Genomic DNA, 19560 nt, shown 5'->3' on the forward strand with positions numbered 1-19560 from the left:
TATATATATATATATATGTGTGTGTGTGCACATGCATGCATGCGCGCTCATAAATATATTGTTTATGTGCCGTGGCGGAGCGATACGTGCTGGTCACCGCTTGTAGGCTGCGGGACAGGAAGTATGGCGGTGGCAGGAAAATAACACTAACACAGTGTACACTCAAAGTTTGAAATAACATGGTTCGTATGTGCGTGTTTCCGGGATGCGGCAACAGAAACCGACGATGGTCCGAACAGTTCCATCGATTCCCCTTGAGGGATCGGCACCGGACGCGGATGTGGCTCGCAGCCGTCCGCATGGACGTCAACACACCCTGGGAAAGTCTGCGGCAGTTACGTGTGTGCGCGGCCCATTTCACCGACGAAGACTACCGGGAGAACGCGGTGCGGAAAACCCTGAAGAGCACCGCGGTGCCGACACCAGCTGAACTGGCAACCACTGACCAGGCGGTACGGGCCGGCGAGATTACGGATACGAGGGCGCGTTGGGGTAAAATATGAATATTCATGAGTCACGGTTCTGAACGTGTCCATTGGTCGAGTTGCTCTTCGATGCAAATGTTGAAGTAGTAACCAGCGCAATGGGAATATGATCCTTCTATACTACGTCAGTATAATTGTCTCTGTGTTTCGTTGTTAAGATAAACTCAAGGTATTTGGATATAAATTGTGGTGTTTGTGTTATATTGGTGACGGCTACGTGTACATAGGGTATAGTTTAGTAATGGTAATACCCCTTTGCTCTATTCCGGTGTAATACATTATTATATGATGAAAAATAAATTAACAATACATTTTTTTAGGATTGAAACTAAGACACTGTAAAACATAGAGGAAAACAGGACAATTACAATAGGCTACACGCATTATTCAAACACAGAGAGAGAGATACCGTTTTTACACCAAAGTTAGCCAAATACCAGGTTTTTTTTTTTAAGGCAGGTAAACCCGCTAAAAATAGGCGACTGATGCCTTCCCATTGCCAGGAGAGGACTATGCCTTTCCTTTTTTCTGGTCTGGTGTGTCATGTTTAACATCACAAACACAGGGGTGTGTCATGGTTCCAGTGTGGTTGAGAAAAAAAACAGTAGAAACAGAACAGAGTGTCCATGCCCGCAATGCATGCCGCCTGCACCGGTCCTTGGGTGGTAGGGGGGCAGAGACACTCCTCTGGTTCAGAGTGGCTTGGAGCCCAGCGGGGAGCGTGGGGGTTCTCCGCTGTGGTCCCCACGGAGCAATCCCCACAATCAAAACATTTCACGCTCCCGCATGCAGGAAAAAGTCAATAACTTCTGATTTTGATTTCGGATTCTAAATCCAGAAACGAAAACCAAGGCAATATGGTACCTCGCCCGGAATAGGGAAACCGGGGCCCCCTCGTGGAGCCAGACCTGGGAGGGGAGCTCGCCGGTGAACATCTGGTGGCCGGGCCTTGACCCATGGGGCTCGGCCGGGCACAGCCCGAAGAAACACCATGGAGCTGCCACCCTGTTGGCCCACCACCTGCAGGGATAGCCGTTGGGGTCTGGTGCAATGTCAGCCAGGCGGCGGGCAAAGGCGGGGGCCTGAGCCTGCTGATCCTTGGCTTCGTAGACTAGTTCTAGGGACGTGGAATGTCAGCTCTCTGGCGGGGAGGAGCCAGAGCTGGTGCGGGAGGTGGAGCAGTACCAACTTGATATAGTTGGGCTCACCTCTACGCACAGCAGTGGCTCTGGAACCAAACTCCTGGAGAGGGGCTGGACTCTCTCCTTTTCCGGAGTTGCCCAGGGTGAGAAGCGCCGGGCAGGTGTGGGGATACTCACGAGCCCCCGGCTGAGTGCCGCTGTGTTGGAGTTCTCCCCAGTGAACGAGAGGGTCGCCTCTATGCGACTACAAGTTGCTAAGGGGAAAGCTCTGACTGTTGTGTGTGCTTATACACCGAACACCAGTTCAGAGTACTCGGCCTTCTTGGAGTCTCTGGGGGGCCATATACATATCCCAGCTGGCCTGGGAACGCCAGGTGGCCTGGGTATCCCAGGAGGAACTGAAAAACGTTGCCGGGGAGAAGGGGGCCTGGAGCTCCTTGCTCAGCCTGCTGCCACCACAACCCGGCACCGGATAAGCAGAGGAAAGTGGATGGATGGATGGATGGATTCTAAATCGGATATGAAAAGATCGAAGCATGGTTATCCTGTCTATTTATGCGCCAACGTCCAGAACTTCAATGCGTGTTCATCGCGTTGGTTAAAGGGGCGAAAATTTGCGTGTCGACCTGGGTGTCATGTTTCCCTCAGAGCCGATCGGAGCTGGAGCCGATAAAAACCGGTGTCTATTGCAGGGTAATTTGTCCTGGGACTGAAACCCGGGTGTAACCTTTCCCAGTAATGATGAATGTTAGCGGGTGTTAACGGGTTTTTGGCCCGGTGGGAAAGTGGTAAGCGAGAGAGAATGAGCATTTTTCAAATTAAAAAGCATTTTATTTGCCAAAGGATGCAAATGCGGTGGCCCTCTGTCATGGTCTTTATTAGACCTGGGAAGACGGACCTTTTGGCACCGTGAACACCATGAACTCAAAGCAATGGTGTCGTGGTGCCTGGAGAAGTGGGTATACTCTTAATTATTGCCCAAAACATTTTCTTTAAGTGACTCGTAACACATAAGACTACTCTTGCATATTTTCTTCAGCCATTTTCAGGGGCCAATGAAGCCCATAGCTAAAAGGGCTGTGCTTATACCCATAGAATATGGAGTTACCATACAAAATTAACGTTCTATGTTGTATAAGATCAATAGTGGGTTAAATGTCGGAGCAAGATATACTGTAGTCTATGCCTCGCTTGTAACGGGTGTGGTTAGGACCCAATTCCAGCACAAAGTCACTAGTAGTACTTGTCGGAGACCCCGTCCATCTCCTTGTCCTCCGCTAAATGGGCCACATCATCCTCATTGGAGGAGGGACCCCCAGGGTCGACATCGTCCGCCTCTGAACCATCGCTGGAGGGCACAGACAAGAGCGGTGGTGGGGTCTGCCGTCGGGAGGGTTGACCCGGTCTGGAGGGCTGGTGAGGATGGCGCTGATGGAACCTGCTGATGAGGGTGTATTCCAGAATGTGCCTCGCAGGGACCCAGGACCTCTCCTCCGGACCGTAACTCTCCCAATCCACCAGGTACTGCAGGCCTCTCCCACGCCGGCTGGAACGTAGGAGACGGCGGACAGAAAAGGCAGGACCCCCGTCAATGAAGCGCGGGGGAGGCGCCAAGGGGACCAGAGCACTCTCCCGGACCAGCTTGACTTTGGACACATGGAAGTTGGGATGGACGCGCATGGACCTGGGGAGCTTGAGCCGCACCGCTACCGGGTTGACGACCTTCTCGATCTTGAACGGGCCAATGAACCAAGGAGCCAGCTTCTTAGATTCCACCTTCAGGGGGAGGTCCCGGAAGGAGAGCCAGACCTTCTGGCCCAGCTGGTACTCCGGGGCCTGGGAGCGGCGACGGTTGGCGGCAGAGGTGTTGCGGCTAGCGGCTCGGAGGAGGGTGGCCGGGCCCGGGTCCAGGTCCCGCGGCAGCGGCGAATGAAGGCCTGGACGGACGGGCAGGAAGCCTCTTTCTCAAGGGCTGGGAACAGAGGCGGTTGGAAGCCGTAGGCGCACTGGAAGGGGGAGAGGCCTGTGGCCGAACTGGTCAGGGTGTGGGCATATTCCACCCACAAAAGCTGCTCAGACCAGGACGACGGGTGTTGTGACGTCATGCAGCGAAGGGCCACCCCCATCTCCTGGTTCTTCCGCTCCATTTGGCCGTTGGACTGGGGGTGGTACCCTGAGGACAGGCTGACGGTGGCCCCCAGGAGCGAAGAGAACTCCTGGGGGCCCCGGTCAGATACAACATCTACCGGGATGCCGGTGCCCTTGGCCGACAGGAGCTCGGTAGAGGCACGAAGTGAGCCATCTTGCTAAACCGATCCACCACGGTCAGGATGGTAGTGTTGCCACTAGACGGTGGCAGACCAGTGACGAAGTCCACGGAGATGTGAGACGAGGGGCGATGAGGAACCAGCAGTGGGTTTAGAAGACCGGCAGGAGCAAGAAGAGAGGGTTTGTGCTGGTTAGAGGTGGGGCAGGTATTGACCAACCCTCGGACGTCCTCACCCAGGGAGGGCCACCAGAAGCGACGCTGGACGACCTCCTTCGTCCGCTGGATCCCCGGGTGGCAGGTGAGTCGGGAGTTGTGGGCCCATTGGTGAACGGAGGTCCGGCAGGACGAACAGACGGTCGGGCGGACATGCACTGGGTCCGGGTTAGTCCTGGGCGGCGGCTCTGCTTTCTCTTCCACCTCCCAGGTGAGTGTGGCGACTAGACGGGAGGACGGTAGAATGGTGTCGGGGTCAGCAGCGTCTTCCTCCTGGAACTGCCGGAACAGGGCGTCGGGTTTGACATTGCGTGACCCCGGCCGATAGGAGAGGGAGAAATTGAACCTGGTCAGGAAGAGCGCCCAACCAGCCTGACGGGAGTTCAGTCTCCTGGCGGACTGGATATACTCCAGGTTCTTGTGATCAGTCCACACCAGGAATGGCAGCTGGGTTCCCTCTAGCCAGGGTCGCCACTCCTCCAGGGCCAATTTGACGGCAAGAAGCTCCCTATTCCCCATGTTGTAGTTTCTCTTGGCCGGGGTCAAACGCCTGGAGAAGAAGGCGCAGGGATGAAGTTTCTGGTCGGAGGCGGTTTGCTGGGACAGAATAGCTCCGACTCCCACGTCGGAGGCGTCCTCTTCAACCACGAACTGCCGTTCGGGGTCAGGCAATACCAGAATGGGGGCTGAAGTGAACCGTGCCTTCAGGGCCAGGAAGGCGTCGTTGGCGGCGGCGGACCACAGAAACGGCACCTTGGAGGAGGTTAGGGCTGTGAGAGGGGCAGCTACCGTGCTGTAGCCTCGGATGAACCTCCGATAGAAGTTGGCAAAACCGAGGAAGCGCTGGAGTTGTTTGCGGGAGTCCCGGGCGGGCCAGGTGGTGACGGCGGAGACCTTGGTGGAGACCATCTGGATGGTCCCCCTCCCTACGACGTACCCCAGGAAGGAGACGGACGGGGCATGAAACTCACACTTCTCCGCCTTCACAAAGAGTGAGGTCTCCAGGAGGCGCTGCAGGACCATCTGGACGTGGTGGACGTGCTCAGCTTGGGATCGGGAGAAGATCAGGATCTCGTCGAGGTACACGAACACGAATTTGTTGAGCATGTCCCTGAGCACGTCATTGACCAGGGCCTGGAAGATGACGGGGGCGTTGGTGAGGCCAAAGGGCATCACCAGATAGTCGTAGTGACTGGAGGGAGTGTTGAACGCCGTCTTCCATTCGTCCCCCTCTCGAACCCGGACCAGATGGTAGGCATTGCGTAGGTCGAGCTTGGTGAACACCGTGGCCCCCTCCAGGAGTTCGAAGGCTGATGAGATGAGGGGCAGGGGATAGCGGTTCTTGACCGTAATGTCGTTGAGACCACGATAGTCAATACAGGGGCGAAGCAACTTGTCCTTCTTCTCCACGAAGAAGAAGCCAGCCCCCGCCGCGGATGAGGAGGGACGGATGATGCCCGCCGCCAGAGCGTCGTTAATAAAGGTGTCCATGGCCTCTCTCTCCGGGGCGGACAGGGAGTACAGGCGGCTTCTAGGGGGGGTGGAGCCGGGCTGGAGGTCGATGGCAATATCATATGGCCTGTGCGGGGGAAGGGATGTCGCCTCGGCCTTGCTGAAGACCTCCCTGAAGTCGAGGTACTCGGCGGGGACCCCCAACATGTCGGGTGCGGAGCTGGAGCAGGTGGATGGCTGAGGTGCGGTGGCTTGCTTCAGGCAGACCTGATGGCACGCAGGACTCCATCCCAGAATAGCCCCTGTGGTCCAGTCGAGGTGTGGGTTGTGAAGCCGGAGCCAGGGGAACCCCAGGAGGAGAGGGTGACGAGGTGAGTGCAGGATGCAGAACTGTATCGTCTCGTGGTGGTTTCCGGACAGGAGCATGCGGATGGGCACTGTCTGATGGGTGACGGTCACCAGGAGGAGGCCATCCAGGGCGGTGGCAGGAACCGGAGAAGGCAGGAGAACTCAACCAACATCCAGCTGCCGTGCTAGGTTATCGTCGATGATGTTAACATCGGAACCAGAGTCAATAAGTATGGCGAGGGAATGTGAGCCTTGGGGCAGCAGCAGCTGAGCCTGGCACAGGGGGCGTAGGTTGGAGGAGGGTTTGGAGGTGTGGCTCACCAGGACCTCCTCCCTGGCTGGCGAGCCCGGCCCTTTTACCGGACACCCGGAGATGTAGTGTCCAGCTAGACCGCAGTAGAGGCAAAGGTTGCCCACCCGGTGTCTCTCCTTCTCCTCCGGGGTGAGGCTGGCCTGGCCAACTTGCATGGGAGAGGTCTCACTCGTGGGTTGACGGGCCGGAAGATCTGGCGGTCCGGAGAAACCTGGAAGACAGCTTGCTGGGCGGCGCTCCACTTGCCTCTGACACACAGCCTGGGTGCGGAAGTCGATCGCGTAATCAACCACGGAGTGGGACCCTTGACTGAGACCCAGGAGGCCACCAGCAGCATCGGGACCTTGTGATGTCACCCCGAACACCTTGCGGAGCTCGGCGGCAAAGGCGTGGAAGGAGGAACAGGCTGGTGTGCGTCGTTCCCATTCGGCTGTTCCCCACAGCCAAGCGTAGCCCGTCAGGGGATTCACGGTGAACGCCACCCTGGCCTCCTCGGAGGCGAAGGTGTGGGGCTGCAGAGCGAAGAGGATGGAACAGTTCGTGATGAACGGACTTCAGCCGTCTGCATCTCCGGTGTAGCGTTCTGGAACCCCTACCTCCAGGGATTACCTAGGCTGGGCCGGTGCTGGTGGAGGTGGGCCGGGGGAAACAGGCGGCGGGATGAACTGACCAAGAGCGAGACCTTGCTCCTGGCTAGTCGCTGCTAGCCGGACGTCCGCTGAGGTGGAGGCTAGGACAGCCTCCTGTTGTTGGAGCTGTGACTCCACCCTTCGAAGGCATGCCAGCGGCTAGGGGTTGTGTGCTGGGTCCATTGTTGGCCAGATTGTACTGTAACGGGTGTGGTTAGGACCCAATTGCAGCAAAAAGACAGGCAGGGATATTTGGTAATGTCTTTGATTTGTAGAGCGGACGGAAGACAGGCAGGGGGCAGGCAGGATACGTTGTCGGGGACAGGCATGTTCGATAACGGGGAATGCAGACAGAAGACAGGCGGGGGGCAGGCAGGATACGTGGCTGGAGCGAGGCAGAGTCCGTAGCGGGAAATCAGTCCAGAGAACGCTGGAGAGTCTGGTGCAAGCATCGAAGACAATCTGGCAATGGAGACTGGTGAGAGAGGCTTATATAGTGGTTAGATTGCTGATCGGGAACAGCTGTGTGCGCAAGTGAATGGAGTTGGACTAATGAGACAGGTAAGGAGAGGGAGGGGAAGGTAGATGAAGGCGGAGATCATGACATCGCTGGGTCCATCCAGTACCACAAGCACAACCATTCACAAGCACAAACCCTTACCTGTGGGAAGAGACCCCCACAAGTAAGGGTTAAGGGAGGGAGGCGGAGTCTTTCGGACCGTGGTGCGCTGACATTGCGACAGTTTTATTGTCCATTGCAATATGTGATATGTAGGCCACAATTATATTTATATATATATATATATATATATATATATATATATATATCTGAGGAGTCTTATAATAATGGAAGTTGATAATTGTCCTCTCGGGCACAGGAGGAATGATATTCCTCTGCTGGGCTGCTCAGGAGCCAAGATGCCAAGACAAACAAAACATTAAGAAAAACACCCAAGAATCAGCGCATAGCGCTGATTGGTCCGACTCGAGGCAGCTTGGTGGCTGGTGGCTTGGTGATGCTGTCATCCGCAACCGGTACTTGACCACGCCCCTTTGTACGCCACAGGGCCAATCAGAGCCAATGGCCTACTGAGGAGCCAAGGAGGGTGACACTGGTCTGTCTCCACACACCCTTTAGGAAGTGTTTCAATAAAGGGTGACTAAACACCGATCTGTCACCGAAACCTTTGTGACAGGATGAAATAGCGGCCACAAAAGTCTTAACTGTTCTGGCAGCCAGATTCCTATCCACCAACAGTTGTAGGAATAAAAGAACATGAGGCAAGGGACATGTCGTGGGATCCAGGTCTTTTTCCATACACCAGCGTTGAAAGGTTTCCCATTTGGCAGAATATGACACCCTGGTGGAGGTGGCTGTTGTGCCCCTGGATAGTACGCACAATGTCCTGAGAGAGACCAAGCCTCTCTAAACATTCCTATTCAGCAGCCAGCATCCAGATCGCTCCCTCTGCATTGGAAAGAGCATCTCCGTACCACGGAAGTTCCTGGAGCCGGCCTGCTAACTGCTGCAGGCGTGGAAACCATGATGCGCCTGTGCACTCGGGGCTATCAGAATAGCTGCCAGCCATTCCCCTTGCACCTGGTCCAGAAACCGGGGATCCAACGGGACAGGTGGGAAGGCGTGAAGGAGCATCCTGGGCCATGGCGATGCACAAACATGTCCACTCCCAGCGGAGGATCCCCCCAAAGAGCACACCGCACGTTTCCGCGTGCAGCGAACAGATCCACCTCTGTTTCGCCGAACCTGTTCCAAATCTGGGTGACCAATTTGGGATGAAGGTTCCAATCCCCCTGTCGAGGCCCCCCCCCTGACATAATGTCAGCCCCTCTGTTCAGTACGCCAGGAATATACCCTGCTCTGATGGAGAGTAAGTGTGTGTGCGCCCAGAACAGCAGTCATCTGGCTATGTTCAACAGCTGGACTGAACGCACCCTACCCTATCTGTTTATATAGACTGCCATCGCTTTGTTGTCCGTACGGATCAGAACGTGGTGATTGTTCAAGAGCGAAGCAAAACGCTAGATCACTTTCCACATAGTGAGGAGTTCCAGTGCATTTATATGGAGAGACATCATGCCCAGCAGCCGCATGACAGAGAGAGCTGTCACCACCCTTTGGGGCGTTACATGGCGGAGAAGAACTGTCAGTGCCTCCACCCTCTGCTGTGAGAGCCGCCTCTCATTTCGGCCTAGTTTAATTCCACTCCCAAGTACACAACGAGCTGGGAAGGAAATGGGTAGCTCTTTTTCCAATTTATGAAACCCTGGCTTGACCGGGGCCACGTCTGTAGCGCCGTATCCTCCCTGGAACGAGCCAGCAAAAACAGGTCGTCCAGATAAAAAAAGCATTCTCCCCATCCTGTGTAACGGCTGCAGAGCTGTTTCCACACATATGGAAAAAGTGCAAGGAGCCAGGGAATAACCAAATGGCAGGCGGTTGTACTGGTATTGGTTCTCCTGGAATGAGAAACGCAGGAATTTCCTGTGTTTCGGATGATGGAAAATAAATTTGCTTCTTTCAGATCGATGGAAGTGAACCAGTCGCCCTGGTGAACACATTCCAGCACCTGTTTTATCTTCAGCATGTGGAAGGACCTTTGTATTATCGCTTTGTTGAACAGCAGTAGATGGAGGATGGTCCTCATTCCTCCCGTATTTTTCGGAACCAGGTAATAACTGGAATAAAACCCATGATTTTCATCTCCCTGCGGAACCATAGAAATTTCATTTTTCAACAGGAGTTCGATGCTGTTCCTTGGATGACAGGAATGTTTCCAGAATCCCGTCGAAAGCATGGGGAGGTGCTAGGCAAACTGCATTGTGTAACCCCTGCTGATCAACCTGTCCATCCAGCCATCCATGAAACATACACGCTGCCATTCCTAGTAGTGCTTGAGAGCAGCCGTGCATTTATTTAATGCGCTTGTGGTTGTCATCGAGACGAGCCAAGCCAGGGCCCCTGCCACCGTCGCCTATGGCAAAGTTCTCCGCGGCGACCCATGGGGGGCTCGGACCGAAAGGGCTGAGTAGAAGTTTCTGGTGAGTGCCTTACACACGTACTGTCAGCCGGACTCTGCCGGGGGAGGGGTTGTATGATGGGCGAGGACATCGGCATTCACAAGTCTCCATTTAGGAGGTGGGTTCTCATAAATGTCATACCCCTCATATACCCTCACACACCAGAGGTTGAGGAAACGAGACACCAAGCAAGGCAGGAGTGCCTTCCGGCGTGTCCACACGATGCATAACGGCGCTCGTGGGCTCATCACTACACATCTTCACTACACACATCTTTTGGAAAGACATGAGTGGAGGAGACCGAAGGGCAGGGGGAATCTGCTGCTTCCGTGGCGTGAATCGAAATGTCAATTGAGTTTCAGTGGGAAGACAGCTCTTAAGTTGATGTTTGTGTTTGATGTAGAAACACTTAACATAGAACAGAGCATTTCCACATCGTTAATTCAAAGTCTCCTTTGACTTCCTCTTCATGTTCCCCACATGCAGAGGGCAGCTCGATGGGGCCATCCCTTTTCATGGAGTCAGTAATGGAGGAGGAGAGGTGCAGCCTGACTTTCTGTGGATCATCTGCTGCCATGCCACAATGTGGGCAGTGGAGACGGCGATGGAAGTGCATGGGTTCAGGACTGCGCTGGCGGCTTTACCAAGCTCTTCTGCCGATATGGGGGTATGGGTTTGGATTCGGAAACCATCTTGGTCACTGAGTATGCAAGTTTCTGCTTCTGAGGCTTGAAAAGTGCATTGATGAGACCGGTCAGAAAATCTCACCATCATCGGCGGCATCTTGGAACGAGATCAGAACAATATTTCCCAATATTGTTAACAAACTTTTAAACTATAGCCGTTATAGATGACAAAATAATCGATATTCCTTATCTGCATGGCCTCTTTCAGGCCTAAACTTTTAGCAGAAACTGATTATTTTGGACTGTGAAGGAGAAATAAGTGATCATATATTCAAACAATCCGCCATTCTAGAGTTCATGCCAGGCGGACAGTCTGATTTGAAACAGTATTGCAATAATATTGTATATCGTGAGATCCATGGCGATTCCCACCCCTATCCATTACGGTTCAAAAAGCTGTCTTTTGTAACTAATCAAAAACTCCAGAAATATACTGGCCAATAATAAAGTAACCAGTAATATACTTGCCAGTAATATACTAGTGAGATTTCAATGTAGCCCACCACCAGTCATCCTGCCCATCGGGTGATGAGAAACTCAAAAAATACCAAGATGCTTCTGCATTCTTTCAAAGACGCACAATTTGGGATTATTATTAAAATGGAAATTTGTATGCAATCCAAGATAAACCAGACTCTTTCTGGAACACTTCTAGCCAAACTTTGGACCTTCTGTTCTAAACCTATCCTCAATTTTATCTGGAATTTCAAATTGCCCTATGTTTGACTCTCATGAGAGCAGAAGTTGTGGCAAAATTCTTATGGGTAAATTGACTTTGGGCATAGAAAAAATGAAGAAAATGTGTAGGTTAACTGTAAAGGTAATGAAAATGAGTAGCTAAATATAAAGAATAACTGTGCTACAGTTGTGACGTAGCTCGACCAATGAAGACGCATTTAGGCACGACCAATGTGAGCATGTGCAGAACCGTAACTCATGAATCTACAGTCTCGCAATTTTGCGAGATTACGACAACCGACATTCCAAGCGATATCTAAATTGATAAAACAGATATTGCGAGATTTCCTGGCAAGTTCCGCAATACTGATAATTTGACAATATATTTGGGCATGAACATCATAAGACATGAACACAACAAATATTTGTGTTAATGTGGCTATTATGACCAAGCATTGATTAGAACAGTCTACAAAGTTCCAAACAATGTTGCAATATTACGATAGCTAAAATCCCAGAAGATATATAGTTTCAGATAGAGTCGTCGCAGTTATAACATGATCGTCTAATGGCAATTATTTGAGTGCATCGCAATAATTAAACTTTGCCGTTATTAAGACAATAGTGCCCTTAGAGTATGTATCTCACTGATATCTCCCAAACTAGATTGGGCAGTCCCAGAGATAAAATCTTATGTGGCTAATGCGTTTTTAATTTGTCGTCTGCATTTTATCCATCTTAACTTTATCTATCTGAGGGTCCTAGATATCAAAAAGTTTGAGAATCACTGCATTAGATTAGACATGTGGTCAGAAGTAGATGGTGTGTAACAGTGCCGTAACTGGCAAATTACTGTGTCAAACCATGTATATTTACAGTTTTATTAAAGTAGACAACCGTAGTTGTTGTTTTATTTGAACATTTATTTCTACTTTTCTAATTATAAATGGGCCCCATGTTCTATTGAAGGTGCAATGGTATATATGCTGCTGAATTTAACACTGGGTCATAACTTTTTCCAAAGGAACAATTTGTATCTGCAACGGATGGAATAAAAACAGAAGTTATGGACCATCCCTTTGACGATGATGACAATGATGTTGGCTTGGCTTTGATAGAGGAGCTTGCCGGCGTACCACAGTCCACTCCCCCGCCCCAAAAATGCAAAACTGAACCACTATGGGACGTCGACTCTTCATTTCCATCCCAACTTCGGATCATCGCTCCAGAACGCGCCAAATCGGCGATGTCATGGACAAAAACATCCCCATCTGAGTTTTATACAGTACTTCCTCCTAGATGGTCAAAACCCGAGGTATGTGTATGTTCAGAGCTGATTCATATACGCATTTTATGATTCCAACTACCGTGCTTATAATGATTTGACTTGTCATTTTAAAGGTTTTACAAAGTCTCTCATATGAAATTGGATCTGGCCGGCTAGAGAGAGTCCAATCAATTGAAGTAAATAATAAAATGGAATCACATCACATCACAATTCACGACAAATCCATGTACTGTTAGCGATACAGCGGTGAAACATTTATGGCAATCCGTTTTAACGCTTTTTAAAGATAACTCGTACTTATATTTTAGTTACTAGTTGCTATTCCCACAGTTACTAGTAACCATTTTAGCTTTACTAGTCAAAATACATTAGGTACTTATACTTATTTATTCAATAGTAGTAACAGTAGTAATAGTATTCAAATTGTTACTAGCAACTATTGCAATGTTAATTGTCACAATTTGGACAATTTAGCCTCCAACTAGTATCTATTCGGATTGTTACTAGTATCTACTTCAATTCTACTAGTCACTATTAATTGAGTACTAGTACTTATTCATTGGTGACCAGTGCCTGCACTTGCTATGACTACTAGAAAATAATTGTTTTACCCGTCATGAGAAATACTAGTCAAAACAGCTTAGTTTTGACGTTTAATTAAAAATGTTACGAGTAAGAACTGGAAAATGGAAAGTCCCTAATGAATAAGTACTATTATTATATTTTCAGTTACTAGTAACACAGAAATAGATACTAATAACAATTATAAAAGTTTTTTATAGCTGATAAATAAGTACCAGTACCTAATACATTTTGACGAATGAAGCTAAAATGGTTACTAGTAACTGTGGGAATGGCAACTACTAGTATATTTTGAAATAATAAGTTAGTCTCGGGGAATAAACGTTGAAAAATATTCAAATTAAACATGAAGCAGACTTTCGGAACCTATGTTGCCATGTTTGGAATTTTTAGGCCAAATTTGGCTACTACTAGTTTTCACATCCTGTATATGATTCAATCAATAATTTATCTCTTTCTCTATCACTCAGTCTATATACAGGGGATACATAAATAACTTGTCTGTCAAAGCATGTATTGGTGCGTCACAAAAGAACATTTGATGATTTTAGTTTTTGCAACCTATTCTGTGGTCGACAATATGCTCTTAATTCTTCGCAGATTTGCCAGACAAGAATCAATACTGAGCAAATTAGTTTGACTAAAATTAGCTCCTTGTTGGTAACTTCTTTCAACGTCTTTGCCATTTAGCAACTCTGGTTTGGGCTCTGGTGGTTTCTGGTTTGCTGTGGTCCTCATTAATAGTATGAAAGTACTAGTATTACATTTTTAGAAACTAGAATGGTTGCGATAGTTACGAGTAACAATTGGAATAGTTACTATTAGTACTAAGTAAATACTAGTACCTAATACATTTTCACTGGTAAAACTAAAGTGGTTATTAGTAACTGTTGGAATCGCAAATAGTAATAAAAAACTACTATTTACTACTATTACTACTAAAATATAAGTACTAGTTACTCATTAGAAACCCTTATCCTCAAAAATTGACCGGTTTGTTATAGATCACATGATAAAACGGCTTGTCTCGACCTTTCAATAGTAACATGACAATACTTTTGAAATAATATATTTTTCTCTCGTCTCTCAAAGACGGCAGTTGCAGAAAAGGAAGAACCAGGGGAAATCAGTATCAATTCACTTTATGCACCACAGGGCGACATTTTTGTCCTAACCAGTGGTACCCCCATGTCAAGCGATGGTTCTTATGCGGACCTCCCCTCTGAAAACGGGAACAGTCATTGGCCAGAGAGGAAGTGCATTGTGAATGAATCCATGATAATGGAACTGTTCAAAACGTGCCAGCGATGCGGCGCGGCTATCGATGAGAAGCGAGTAATCACCAACGGAACTGGAATGGCCGTCGAGTGGAGGTGCTTGAATCGACACACGGGCCTATGGAAGTCCTGCCACGACCTGCTAACGGCTAGCTAACTCATGGAATAATGGAAGTAAAGCTACGTCACAATTCCCTCTGTATTTATATATACTGTATTTGTGAATTGTGACAGAATTCCTTCCATATGGTACTGGCTAAACTACTGAATCTGCGGATACCAAAGGAGACTTACTTACTATTCATTACAATCCACTTATCTGACACCAGTCATTGATCATGCAGACTATGGAGCGAAAGCAGGACTGGCAAATCTGCTCCGACAGACAATGGCGCTGATGAACGTTCTTGATTCATGTTTGTCAGAACACCTTCATGTGTGGTACTGGACAAGAACCTGCTAAAATACCTGGATGAGACGGCACTCCTCAAACACACAGGTACAAGTTTGGTCTAGTGTTCTATTCATCTTGTAGGACTGGTATTCTCGAAGAAATCTAAAGCCGAACCTCATACCTCACAACCTCTCAGATTCTTCAGATGTTGCGTGCTTGTCTTTAAACCTTTTTATCATTTAGCTGGTATTGTCATTGTAATGGTTCAATACAAAACCATGTTTTTTTTTTGCTGTAGGTGATCTGAAGGTGTTTCACAGCTCATTGGTGAAGTATACTCATAAGAGACTACGCTTTACCTACAGTACAATGAAGGCACGCATGCAACTGGCAGTTATGGACTGTAACTCAAATGTTGGCCATGTGCAGGCAACCGCTACATAATGTATGACTTGTAGATAACCAATACTTGCTAAACAGTTTTCCATAAAGTTGTATTTATATTTATGTCATTAATTTCTGAAAATGGGTTTTCCAATCACCCTGTTTCAATTACGTTATTTAATGGATACATGTCAAACACTCATTATCATCTATTCATCATTCAATCTATTACAGGTATATTTTATTTATATAGCACTTTTAAAAACGCACTGTTGCAAAGTGCCTCACAGATAAGTGACAGAAAATACAATCACAATGCCAAATACAAGGTAGCAAACAAAAAACACAATAACACTATGGGCATAAAATTGGATAAAACCTACCTGTACCTATAACATGCCAAAAATAGAGACATAATCGGGAAATAAGTAAAAACGGAAGAACACAAGATATGCCTTTATAAAAAGGCTATCCAATAAATGACCTATGTATGAGCATGTATTTGTTTTAGCAACAAAAACAGTGGGTGAAAAAATGGCATTAAACATGTCTAAAGGCATCAAGTAGAATATAAATATTATGTAATCTGTGTGACATGCACATTAATTGGTGTGTCAGGGTGATTGTAAAAAATATATAAATATATAAATTAAGAATGATATACATAATCACATCAATTGTGATTAAAATATATAATATAATATTATATTATATTATATAAAGTAATATTATATAAAATAATATGATAAAATTTGAGCCGGTCCTATAACAAAGGAAATGGGGATGGGCCGCTTTAATTGGGTACCAAATGAAATAAATTTAAGACTCATTATAAACTGCAGATAATTAAGCTCCTGCCCAAACACAAAAGAACAAATATAGAAGTTGCGAGTGCCGATTGGGAACTATTTCTTATCACATATTGTTGGTTAGATTTTTTTGTTTGCCGAATCGTCTTCTCTGGTGAGATTGATGCATTTTTTTTTCTAATGTATCTTTGGAGGCCTCCTTCACAGTGGCCCTGAGGGCTCATCGCACTGCAGCTTAAAAAAAACATACGAATAGACAAAACACAAGCAAATTACAAAAAACACAAACGTATTAAAAGAAAACACAACAACAAAACTACATTACGGAAGTGAGCTACATCGGATGCACTTCATCAGCAATAAAATATATCAAACTAAATTATGTTGTCTGTAATTATTTATAAGAATTTATACAAGTAACAATCTGGAGCCGCAACTATCACAGACCTGTCGCGCCATGCGAGACCTCCATGTCGAAAATCCTCCTTCTGCTTCCTCCATGCAGTTAATAAATAGAAAAAACAACTTTTATATAAATCCACACTTTTTATTTATCCCATTGTGCGATGTTCCAGAGAGAACAGCTTCTACCGACCCCATGATAGTGTGGTGAAGTTTGCGAACAGTTGGAATCTGTTGGGTGATTGAACCGAACTGAATCGCTTCCTGAAACGCTCCGTTCAAAGAGTCAGTTCAGTTCAGCTCTCAGTCAGTTGCGAGCAAACGTGATTCAGAATCACATTCGCAGTGAGTGAATCCCCCTTTTCACCCAAAAGCATTGGATCATTCGCGAACTTCAATAACCAGCTCAGGAGGGAGAGCTGGTCGTGTAGTAATCTAAAGGTTGCTGGTTCGATCCCATGTAGCCGCTAGCATGCTGTAGTGTCCTTGAGCAAGACAATTAACCCCTAATTGCTCCTGATGGCTGCGTCCGTCGGTGTTTGAATAATTGTAAGTCGCTTTGGATAAAAGCGTCTGCTAAATGTAATAATAATAAATCAGTGCTTCTGCAGTTGTGTTTTCTGTTCATGCGTTTATGGTTCCTGTTAATGTGGTTGTGTTTTCTGTTCATGCGTTTATGGTTCCTGTTAATGCGGTTGTGTTTTCTGTTAATGTGGTTGTTTTTCGTAATTTGCTTGTGTTTTATCTATTTGCATTTGTTTGCTTAAGTTGCAGTGCGTTGAGCACTCAGGTCCACTGCACTCCTTAAATCAACTTTGATACAAAGAAGGCTCAACGATTGGATTTACAAACTTTAGAATTAATTTTGAATCACAAAGAGAAAGTGAACTGAGAGGGATATCCTGGAGACTGAATTTAGCATGTATCTTTTTTGTATTTATTTCAATTTCATGTACATCATTTCTGTAATATAAAAAATTTAATAATATAAATTATTATATAAATGTAACTTGCAATTTAAATTCAAAATCCAGTTAATCCTTTTATATATACTGTGTGTGTGTGTATTTATATATATATACATACATACACACACACACACACACGCACACACACACACACACACACACACACACACACATTGATCAGCCACAACATTAAAAACCACTGATAGGTGAAGTGAATAACATTTCTCAACTTGTTCCAGTGGCACCTGTCAAGGGGTGGGATATATTAGGCAGCAAGTGAACATTCAGTTCTTGAAGTCGATGTGTTGGAAGCAGGAGAAATAGGCAAGTGTAAGGAGCTGAGTGATTTTGACAAGGGCCAAATTGTGATGTCTAGACAACTGGGTCAGATAATCTCCTAAAAGACCGGTTTTGTTGGGTGTTACTGGTATGCAGTGATTAGTACCTATCAAAAGTAGTCCAACCGGTGAATCGACGACAGGGTCATGGGCACCCATGGGCTCATTGATGCGGGTGAGGAGGAACACACACACACAACACACACACACACACACACAAACAAACATATATGTATACACATACACGTGTGTGTGTATGTATGCTTACAGTGGGGGAAATAATTATTTGATCCCTCAGTGATTTTTTAAGTTTGCCCACTGACAAAAAATGAACGGTCTATAATTTTAGTGGTAATTTTTGGTCGGTTTATTATAACAGTGAGCGACAGAATATCAAAAAGAAAATCCAGAAAATCACATTAAATAAAAGATATAAATTATTTAGCATTTCATTGAGTGAAATAAGTATTTGATCCCCTACCAACCATAATGAATTCTGGCTCCCACAGATTAGCCCTCTCGCTTTAAGAAAGTACTCCTAATCGCAACTCGTTACCTGTATAAAAGACATCTGTCTCAACTTGTTACCTGTTTAAAAGACACCTGTCCACAGAATCAATCACACTCCAACCTCTCCATCATGGGCAAGACCAAAGAGCTGTCTAAGGACATCAGGGACAAGATTGTAGACCTGCACGAGGCCGGAATGGGCTACAAGACCATTGGCAAGAAGCTGGGTGAGAAGAAGACAACTGTTGGAGCAATTATTCGAAAATGGAAGAAACACAAAATGACCGTCAATCTCCCTCGGTCTGGGGCTCCACGCGAGATCTCACCTTGTGGGGTATCAATGATCATGAGAAAGGTGAGGGATCAGCCCAGAACTACACAGGGGGAGCTTGTTAATGATCTCAAGGCAGCTGGGACCACAGTCACCAAGAAAACCATTGATAACACACTACGCCATAATGGATTAAAATCCTGAAGCGCCCGTGAGGTCCCCCTGCTCAAGAAGGGACATGTACAGGCCTGTCTGAAGTTTACCAATGAGCACCTGAATGATTCAGAGAATGCTTGGGAGAAGGTGATGTGGTCAGATGAGACTAAAATCGAGCTGTTTGGTATCAATGCGACTCACCGTGTTTGGAGGAAGAGGAATTCTGACTACGACCCAAACAACACCATCCCCGCTGTCAAGCATGGAGGTAGAAGCATTATGCTTTGGGGGTGTTTCTCTGCTAAGGACAGGTCGACTTCACTGCATCGAGGGAAAGATGGATGGGGCCATGTACCCTGAAATCCTGAGTGACAACCTCCTTCTCTCAGCCAGGACACTAAAAATGGGTCGTGGATGGGTCTTCCAGCACGACAATGACCCAAAACATACAGCCATGGCTCAAGAAGAACATTACATTTAGCAGACGCTTTTATCCAAAGCGACTTACAATTGTTCAAACACCGACGGACGCAGGCATCAGGAGCAATTAGGGGTTAAGTGTCTTGCTCAAGGACACTACAGCATGCTAGCAGGAGGAGCCTGGGATCGAACCAGCAACCTTTGGATCACTAGACCACCAGCTCTACCTCCTGAGCTACCATCCCCAAGAAGCACATTAAGGTCAACAACCTGGAGTGGCCTGGCCAGTCTCTGGACCTTAATCCTACAGAAAATCTGTGGCGGGAGCTGAAACTTGGAGTTGCCAAGCGACAGCCTCAAAACCTTAAAGATTTGGAGAGGATCTGCAAAGAGGAGTGGTCCAACTTTCGTCCTGAGATGTGTGCAAACCTGGTAATCAACTACAAGAAACGTCTGACCTCTGTACTTGCCAACAAGGGTTTCTCCACCAAGTACTAAGTCATGTTT

General features: G+C 47.3%; 1 long non-coding RNA gene across 1 annotated transcript; it reads left to right on the forward strand.

Moving 5' to 3' along the window:
- The first annotated feature begins 227 nt into the window (after nt 1-227).
- Nucleotides 228-15165, forward strand: LOC307239606. Its single transcript, XR_013844478.1, has 3 exons — nt 228-452; nt 12279-12569; nt 14217-15165. It is a non-coding gene; the product is annotated as an uncharacterized lncRNA (long non-coding RNA).
- The last annotated feature ends 4395 nt before the right edge of the window (nt 15166-19560 follow it).

The sequence above is a fragment of the Zeus faber genome (assembly GCF_960531495.2).
Source record: "Zeus faber genome assembly, chromosome: 13".
In the NCBI taxonomy this organism is placed as follows: Eukaryota; Metazoa; Chordata; class Actinopteri; order Zeiformes; family Zeidae; genus Zeus; species Zeus faber.